Below are 7,799 nucleotides of genomic sequence, written 5' to 3'. Positions count from 1 at the left end.
ATGGAGTGGCTAGATACTCTAGACCCAGAGAGGGAGAGGGGCTGTGTGCTGACGACCAAGGGGCAGGCTTACAGGGTATACCCTTTGGTTGGTTGATGGGGATTGTAACCATGGCAATGAAATGATATATGATAGGATGAATGTAAAGCTAATGTTCTCCCATGTAAACTATCACATAATTCACAATAAAACATTAAAATAAAATAAAAAACAATGATACTGAAGAAGTCAAATGTGCACTGAAGTTGTCAAAGAACAAGGCTTCAGAAATTGATGGAAAACGAATTGAAATCTTTCAACAAACTGATGCAGCACTGGAGGCACTCACTCAGCTATGCCAAGAAATTTGGAAGACAGCACCTGGCCAACTGATGGGAAGACATCCATATTTGTGCCCATATCAGAGACGTGACCCAACAGAATACAGCAATCATCAGAAAATATTATTGGTATCACATGTGAGTTAATTTTTCCTAAAAATAATTCAAAAACAGCTTCAACAGTACATTGACAGGGAGCTACCATAGCTTCAAGCTAGATGATTATGTGGATCAAGGGATGTCATTGTTGATGTCAGATGGATGTAGGCTGAAAGCAGAGTATACCAGGAAAATGTTTATCTGTGCTTTATTGATTATGCTAAAGTTTTAGACTGTGTGGATCATGACAAGCTATGGACAACATTGCAGAGAATGAGTATTCCGGAACACTTAATTGTGTTCATGAGGAACCTGTACATAGACCAAGAGACAGTCATTCTAACAGAACAAGGAAACACTGAATGGTTTAAAATCGGGAAAGGTGTGTACCAGGATTGTCTTCTTTCACCATATTTATTCAATCTGTTTGTGAGCAAATAATCAGAGAAGCTGGGTTATATGAAGAAAAACATGGCATCACAACTGGAGGAAGATGCATTAACTACCTGTGATATATAGATGACATAACCTTGCTTGCTGGAAGCAAAGAGGACTCGAAATACTGATGAAAATCAAAGACTACAGCCTTCAGTGTGAATTGCACCTCAATATAAAGAAAACAAAAATCCTCACAACTGTACCAATAATTAGCATCATGATAAATGGACAAAAGGTTGAAGTTACCAAAGATTTCATTTTATTTGGATCCACAATCAATACTCATGGAAGCAGCAGTCAAGAAATCAGGTGGCATAGTGTATTAGGCAAATCTGCTGCAAAAGACCTCTTTAAAGTGTTCAAGAACAAAAATGTCAATTTTGAGGACTAAGGTATACTTGACCCAAGCCATGGTATTTTCAATTGCTTTGTATACATATGAAGATTGGATAATGAATGAAGACCTTTAAGAATCAATGCATTTGAATTATGGAGTTGGAAAAGAATATTTAAAAGTACCATGAATGCAATTAGCACAAATAAATCTTTGTTGGAAGAAGTATAGCCAGATGTTCCTTAAAATTGAGGATGGCGAGACTTCATCTCACATACTTTGAACATGTCAGGAAGGACCAGGCACTGAGAATGACATCATGTTTGGTAAAGTGGAGGGTCAGTGAAAGAGAAAGGAAGACCCCTATCAAGATGAATTGGCACAGTATCAGTAACAATCAGCTTAAACAATAGCAATTTTAAGGATGGTACAGGACTGGGCAGTGTTTTGGTTTGTTGTGCATAGGGTCACTATGAGTTGGAACTGACTCAATGGTATAATTAACTCAACAACAGCCATAAGTAAAGAAGTATTTACAAAATCATAGAAACTTTTATTAAACGAAAATCTGAAATTATTGTTCCTCAATTTATTCTCCAAGTAGGTCTATGCACTTTGATTTCCAGCTCTCTAATTTTTCCCAGGGAGTCCTGGTGTGGCGATGTGGGTTAATGTGCCAGACTGCAAAGCCATTTGAACTGCAAGGTCGGTGGTTCAAGCTCACCAGCTGCTCCTCAGAAACCCTCTACAGGGTTGCTATGGGTCTGAATTGACTCTACGGCACTTAACAAGAAGAACAATTCTTCCCTGGTGTGGTGTTGTTGGATAAGCACTGGACCTCTAACCACAAGGTATGTAGTTCAAACCCACCAGTTATTCCTTGGACACCCTACACAGGGTTGCTATGTGTTAGACCCAACTCAATGGCACTTAACAGCAATCATTCCCTGAGATTCCTGGTGTGGCACGGTAGGATAAGCATCAAACTGCTGTCCACAAGGTAAGGAGTTCAAACCCACTAGCTGCTCCCTGGAAACCCTATACAGGTTGATATGAGTTGGACCCAAACTCAATAGCACTTAATAATCCTTCCCTGAAGAATTCTGTGTTCTTTGATTTACACAACATCAAAAAGGCAGTTTTGGCATCCTCAAAGGACTCAAATTTTGTTCCTTTTAAATGCCATTTGAGTTCAGAGATAAAAATGAAGTCTAAAGAGGAAAGATTAGGAGCTCTTATATTACAAGTAAGGAGCTCTGGTAGTGTAGTGATTATGAGCCGGGCTGCTAATCTCATGGTCAGCAGTTTGAAACTACCAGGCATTCCACGGGGAAAAGATGAGGCTTTCTGCTCCTGTAAAGATTTAAAGTCTTGCAAACCCTATACAGGGTCACTATGAGTTGGAACGGACTCCATAGCACATAACCAATCAACCATAGGAAGATGGGGTAAGGTTTCCAAAGAAATTTTCATTAAAAAACAACAACAACAAAAAAGAAACTGATGTGGCACTGTAGGTTAATGTGCTGGATTTCAAGGTCGGTTTGAACCACAAGATCGGTGGTTCAAGCTCACCAGCTGCTCCTCGGAAACCCTATACAGGGTTGCTATGAGTTGGAACTGACTCAACAGCACTTAACAACAACAACAGCCCTCTAAGAATAAGAAGCTGGGTTGTCATGATGGAAAAAAAATTCCTCAGCACAAGTTTCCTGGCCTTTTTCTTACCAATACAGCTTGCCATTTTCTGAAAAGTTCTTCCTAATAAGATCCTGTGAGCATCCTCGGTCCTTCAAGAAAATCTATCAATATTATTCCTCTAGAATGCCAAAGGACAGTCACCACAACCTTATGAGTTGACTTCTTTGTCTTGAATTTAAGTGGCCTGGACAAAACCTCTAGGAAGCTACTATTTTGATTGTTTTTGTTTTGTTTTGTTTTTTGAAGGCACAGTAACAAAACTAAGACAAGTGTATTACTGAGAGAACTTGTCTGCACTCATCCACTGATCATTGAGATGTGTTTAAACACATTTTATTTGGAATGAACTAACTGGAACCCTAGCAGCAATACTTATTGAAATATCCTTGTAGATCTGCCTTGATTCATTGTCAGTTGCTAATATTTTGGCTACTTGGCATGGACTCAAAGAGAGCAAGATTGAAATTGAATACACAAAGGTTTGGAGAAGAGATATATGGCTGGGCCCTCAGAATGTTCCATGCCAATACTCACCAAAGGGTATCATCTGAGGAGGAATCTTTCAATAATCAGGTGGAAAAAATGTCACATTCTTTGGTTGTCAGTCAGGTTCTTCAGTCACCTTTGTGCTTTCTCAAGGGAGCCAGGTACAAAGTGTTGACCAGAATGCAGGCATTTCAAGGGCTCAACAAGATGAAATGCTCATTAAGGTTGACTGGCTACAGTTACTGCTGAGTGGCTAACTTGCCAACAGCACAGACCAACACTGAGCCCCTGATTTGGCACTATTCTCCAGAGTCATAGGTTACCAGGTATGACACTGTAGGATAAGCACTGGACTGTTAACCAAAGGGTAGATGATTCAAACTCACCAGCTACTCCTCAGAACCCCTATACAGGTTAACTATGAGTTGAAATTGTCTCCATGGCACTTAACAGCAACAACAGAAAGTTGATAATATTGATTACTTTCCTCAGAGGAAACAGATTTTTTTCACTGTAGCAGAAATATAATTCTGGATATGAATTTGCCTTTGCTGCCTGTGATGCTTCTGCTGGCATCACCATCTGTGGACTCATGAAATGACTTGTTCATTTTCATAGCATTCTGCAAAACATTGCTTCTAATCAAATAACTAATTTCACAGCAAAAGAAATGTAGGCTCAAGCCCATGACTCACTGGTCAAACCATACACTGTCACCTGGAAGCAGCTCACCTAGTAGAAAACTGGCATGGCTTGCCGAAGAAAAGATGCTATGTTAAGAAGTGCAGTATATGCTTAAATCAGAGACCCATATGTCATGCTGTTTCCACAGCCAGAAAAAGACTGTGGTCTTTATAGATGCCACATCTTTCTCTAATAGAGATCCTGGCAGGTTCAAACCACTGACCTTTGGGGTCATGTAACTGCTTTGTTTTCTGGTTCCAGAAGGCTCTGCCAATGGGAGGTGCCAGGAGGAATTGGCAAGGCTGGAGGAAGAATGGGCTCTCTTTTTTTCTGTGTTCTGTTGACTTTTTGTTGTCTTTTGGTATGGAGCTGTAGAATAAACACTTGATCATAAGGTCAATTTGAACCACAAGGTTGGCAGTTCAAATTCAACAGCTGCTCCTTGGAAACCCTATACAGGGTTACTATAGGTCAGAACTGACTTGATGGCATTTAACAACAACAACAATTTGCTTTCTGCTCCTGTGAGCATCACCCAAGCAGCAGAAGCTGAGTCGTTTTCAATTTTTTCTAACATTTGGAGAACCAGTTTCATATGATCCTATCAGAGGGAAAAAAAAACTACAACTGAGCAAGTGTCCCATCTTCAGAGCTTAGTCTTCTATCAAGGTCATCAAGCTCCCTGTTCAATGTCATTCTTTGTTAATACATCTTGTGTTCCCATTACGTGACTTCTTGAAGTTTTTTTTTTTTTTTTTTTTGCATATATTTGTTCTTTGTTTATTGTGGTTGCTGTTGTTAAGTGCAGTCGAGTTGATTCCAACTCATAGCGACCCTGTACAGTGTCTCTAAGGAACGGCTGGTGAATTTGAACCGCTGACCTTGTGGTTCAAACCGACTTTGTAGTCCAGTGCCTTACCCCACAGCGCCACAGGATTTATGATATCTATGGGGAGAGCAGTGGTTCTGTATAATCACAAATCTGGTGATTCGAGCCCACCAGTCACTCTGCAGTAGACAGATGAGGATCTCTGCTCTTGAAAAAATTTACAGTTTTGAAAACCCTGTACAGGATCATTGTGAGCACGGTCAACTATTTTCATCAAATAGAGCTGGGTTGCAGGAGTTCAAAGTATGCCCTTCTTTTCGATAAGGCACCGACACAGAAAGTACAAGAAGCAAGAAGGCAAGTTAAAGGAGAACCCGATGGCTGAGACCGGCATGTGTCATGCTCAGTACAATACCTGTTAGGCTGTCACCTTCATTGAGAACAGTCATAAACTCATCACTGGTCTTTGAAGTTCAAAGCATCCACGCAGGTCAACTCTGAAAAAATTCAGGAGCTAACAAGTTGTAAGGGGTAAGAAATGCTAACCGGGCTCAACTGCAGGTTATACAACAAGGTCTAGATACCCAATTAGATACCTGTGCTCCAATAATCACCATCTTAAGCAGCTATATCTCCCCTTAAGTCTAATTAAATACAAAAAGGCCATTAAAAAAAAAATCACAGAAAAATTGAACTTGGCAGGTTCTGGGTGTCACTTCTAATATGCTTATGATATTTAAAAAGAGACTTGGGATTTCCCAATTCATTTCTAGCTAGTAGGCCTTTTTTAAAAAATTTTTAATGTTTTATTGTGAATTATGTGATAGTTTACATTAGTTTTACATTCATCCTGTCATATACCATTTCATTGCCATGGTTACAATCCCCTCCATGCATCATCAACCAACCAAAGGGTATACCCTGCAAGCCTGCCCCCTGGTCATTAGCACACAGCCCCTCTCCCTCTCTGGGTCTGAAGTCCGCAGCTGCTCCATCTCTCCACGTCATCATCTCTGCCTCCATCTCAGGGATCACTGCTTCTTTGGGTAGGGTCCTGCTAACTTCTTGAAGTTTTGAAAGGTAGGTAAGTGGCACTGTGTAGAGATGTGAGGTTACCCTGATGTTAATTCTGGGCTAGTTTCGAGAGAGGAAATGCAGCAGGAAGAGACCCTACCTTAGTTATCTTGTACTGCTATAACAGAAATACCACAAGTGAATGGCTTTAACAACCAGAAATATATTCTCCCAAAGATTAGGAAGCTAAATGTTCAAATTCACAGTGCTGGGCCCTCAAGTCCAAAGGACTCATTCCACTCCCAGTTGTTTTTTAAAAAATATGTATTTATATACTTTATTACATTAGTTTTTATAAAAACATTGTCGGTTTTTTCTGTAGAATCAAATTAACATCTGCTGTCATTTCTTTATTTAATAGAGCTTTGCTGTCATCCACCTTTTGTTGTCATTGTCAATTTATTACATTTCTGTAAGTTATAGGCTAGTAATTCAATTTTGTATATATATATTGTTGTTGTTACGGAGCTTTGGTAGCATAGTGGTTACGAGTCGGGCTGCCAACCTCAAGCTCAGCAGTTCGAAACTACCAGCAGCTCCACGGGAGACAGATGAGGCGTTCTGCCCGTAAAGATTTATAGTCTCTGAAACCTTGACTCTATGGTACTTAACAACAATTGTTGTTAAGTATGGTCTAGTCGATTCTCACTCTTGGCAACCCGTATAGAGTTTCCAAGGATTGGTTGGTGATTTTGAAGCACCTACCTTGTGCTTAGCAGTCCAGTGCTTATCCTACAGAGCTACACCAGGACCCCTGTGTATACATAATTGGTGTGTTTGTTTTTTGTTTTGTTTTTTAAGTTTTTATTGTGAATTGAGTGATAGTTTACATAGTAGAACATCGGTTTTACACTCACCATTTTATTGCAATGATTATAATCTACTCCATGCATCATCATTCAACAGTATTTGCTTCTAATCCTTCTGTTTTTTTATTTTTTGGGGGTGGGGGATGTACACAAACACACTCAGGTATATATAATAATTTTTGTTAAAGGTTTTTTGTGTAACTTGAGTGATAGTTTACATGGGAGAACATCAGTTTTACACTCATCGTTTCATTGTAGAGAACATAGGTTTGTTTTTTTTCAAGTGTTTTATTGTGAATTATATGATAGTTTACATGGGAGAACATTAGTTTTACATTTATCCTATCGTATATCATTTCATTGCCATGGTTACAAACCACTCCATGCATCATCAACCAACCAAAGGGTATACCCTGCAAGCCTGCACCCCAGTCCTCATCACACAGCCCCTCTCCCTTTCTTGCCTTTGTAGGCCCCCCCCCACTCCATTTTGGGTAGCCAATGTCCAAGTTGCCCATCCCTGTCTACTCTGTGTGTGGAGGGGGTGGGAATGGAGAACATTGGTTTTACACTCATTGTTTCATTGTAATGATTATAATTTCCTCTGTGCATCATCACTAACAGTATTTGCTTCTATTCTATCTGGTGTTTTCTTTTTGGATGTACACAAAAACATTCAGGAATAGATAACCATTGAATATTCTGCAAGCCTGCCTCCTGGCCACAAGCACACAGTCTTTCTCTTTCCATGAGTCTAGGAGTCCTCAGCTGCTCTATCTCTCCATGTCCTCATCTCTGTTTCCATGTCTTGTATCGGCTGCTTCTTTGGATAGGGTCCCACATTCTGCTCGTGTTCTTCTCCCTTGATGGTCCTCTTCTCTTACTGGACTATAAGATTAACTACTCTCCCCTTATTGTTATAAAACTTCTACCTTTACAGCTGTGACAGGAGCAATTGGTCAAGATAACAATCGCTCACTATTGAATCATAAGAATTTTATCCCCACCATTATCTTTTTTTCCAA

This window comes from Chrysochloris asiatica, unplaced genomic scaffold (assembly GCF_000296735.1).
Source record: "Chrysochloris asiatica unplaced genomic scaffold, ChrAsi1.0 scaffold00077, whole genome shotgun sequence".
Classification (NCBI taxonomy): Eukaryota; Metazoa; Chordata; class Mammalia; order Afrosoricida; family Chrysochloridae; genus Chrysochloris; species Chrysochloris asiatica.
This window is presented reverse-complemented; position numbering follows the sequence as displayed.